Below are 2353 nucleotides of genomic sequence, written 5' to 3'. Positions count from 1 at the left end.
CAGAAAAAGTTGAAAATCACATGATATCACTTATATGTGGGATATAAACCTAAAAGCAACAAATGAACAGGACAAACAAACAGAGACTTATGGATATGGACAATAGACTAGTAGTTAACAGAGGGTTGGAAGTGGGGGAAAGGGGGAGGTAGATGGAGTAAAAGGGGTCAATATGTGGTAACAGAAAGAAATTTGACTATGGGAGGTGAACACACAGTGTAAATATATATATGCCTTACTGTTAAAGTGTACAGTTAAAACTTATTGGATTTCATTAACCAATGTCACCATAAAAAAATTAATTTTTTTAAAAAAAGATAGGTGGATGAGGAAGGGGAGGGTATCCCAGGGTGGAGGGGATGACATAAGGTCATGTTATCATTGCTATAACCTTTCCCTAGAAGTTAATAAGGCACTTCTACAAACCTATCTAGAAAAAAGGGTTAACTCAAGTTGTATTTGTGCTCTTGAAAAGCTAATGAAGGCCTAAAATAACAAACTCTGAGAAAATAGTTCATAGGGTCACCTATCACAGGGTTTCTGTCCTTCCTAATCCTACTTCTCCCAAGGAATCCTCAGGGCAAGGGGGGATGTCTCAGTAACTTACATAAAAGCCATGCTGACCCCTGCCCTTCGTCTCTGGCTGCTGCTCTTGCCACTTCCCTCAGCCAGGAGTCACTGTCACTCAGCTCCACATGCTGACACCTCCTAGAATGGTCCCCTACTCAGCTGTCCTGCTTGGCCTGGCCAAACATGAAAGCGGTATCTTGAGTCTGACCTTCCAAGAGGTGTTTGCTCCTTCCTGCTGCCAGTACCTAGAATGCTACCTTCCTCTCCAGGGCTTCTCTGTTAATGCGACATCAACTGCACTGGACTTCCATACAGACAACACCTTATTCAGGCCAGTTAACACAATGGCCCTGACCTGCTCTTGAGCCCCAATGTTCCTTAAAGCTTCTGCTCTCTGATAACACCACTCAAAACTCCAACTATCAATTCTCAGTCAGTGGACCTCAGGGGCTCCGTTCTTCTTCAGCCAGGCAAGAAATACCATCCTTTTAAGTGTTCCACTCTTTGATGAGGGGCAGGGAAGAGAGCAGTCTAAAGTACAACTGTTTGGATCCCTAAACAATGCAGTTCTTTCAGTTTTACCTCTTAACCCTTTCCTTCTCAGGGAACACAAGAAGCATTCAAGAAATATTTCTTGAACAAATGTGTGAGTAAATGAATGAATGAACAGGCGTTTTTCAGTACATAAAGCCCAGCTCCTTCCAATTCAGTTCCAATGGTTAGACTCCTCACTTAAGGTGATTTTTGTTCTTTCAAAGACTCTGTTATCTTTTCCCTGCAATAAAGCTTCCATTGGTTTGCCCATCCCCCTTGCACACTCCAGCAGACATGTCTAAATCACTACTGTGGACAAGTTCAAGTTTGTCCTCATGATATCCTAGACTCCATGCAAATCAAGGAATGTGCTCACAGATACTAACAGAAGAGGAATGAGGTAAGGCAAGGTATATCACCTTTTTACTTCTAAACACTTCTAAACACTTCTAAACACTAACATATCTGAGCCTCAGCTCAAGACCCATATATTTATTCAACTAATACCTACTGAGCGTCTGTTAGATACTCTACAATTATGCCTGATCTCGAGTCCAAAAACAAACAAAAACTGAATTGGTGAGTTCATTCAAAACAATTTTTCCAATTGTTTTCTAAAAGTACTTACTTGAAGACGTCTTATATTGTCAACTGCAAGAACCATCACTTCATTTTCTTGAAACGCAACATCTATTTCTTGCTTTAATACTATAGCAGAGTTCTCACATACTTTCTTTGTCTCCCAGAGCTGATTAAGAGATTAAAAAACTAAAATAAGATTATTGTATCCTCTGAAATATTATAAAGACAAATCCTAGTCTTAAAGCAAGAAACAAACCATGCTTCACATTTGAAATGCCTATGATGCCAGAAATTTTTCAATTATTAGATAATTCAACAATAAATATTTATTTATTACATGCTATAGTAAGAAGCAGTTAGTACTAAAGTAATGAGTGCTAGAGCCAAAATGCCTTAGTATGAATTTTAGTCCTACCTAATGTTGTAACATTGTAAGATTACTTAACTCAGTGCCACTCAAAATAAAGGACCTCCTGCTAGTTCTCAAATAGTCTGATACCAAGACAAGGAGCCGATACCAGAATGTAAATCAATTGTATCACTATACACATTAACAGTATACTTAGTGATAAAGTTGGTTTTTCTTAGCAGGACTTTCTTGATGAAAGTTGCAGTGCATTGATTTACATTCTGGATCAAGCTCACTGAGACTGGCACATCAAGTAAC

At 39.1% G+C, this 2353-nt stretch overlaps 1 protein-coding gene across 1 annotated transcript in view; it reads right to left on the bottom strand.

The window, feature by feature from the left end:
* Positions 1-2353, bottom strand: part of APAF1 (apoptotic peptidase activating factor 1) — a gene marked incomplete at its 5' end in the record, with an annotated part of 76048 nt that overhangs the window by 29761 nt on the left and 43934 nt on the right. The window lies entirely within an intron of this gene.

Source organism: Pteropus vampyrus, unplaced genomic scaffold (genome assembly GCF_000151845.1).
Source record: "Pteropus vampyrus isolate Shadow unplaced genomic scaffold, Pvam_2.0 Scaffold16, whole genome shotgun sequence".
Classification (NCBI taxonomy): domain Eukaryota; kingdom Metazoa; phylum Chordata; class Mammalia; order Chiroptera; family Pteropodidae; genus Pteropus; species Pteropus vampyrus.
Note: the sequence above shows the minus strand (reverse complement) of the source record. Positions and strands in the feature narration are given on the sequence as shown.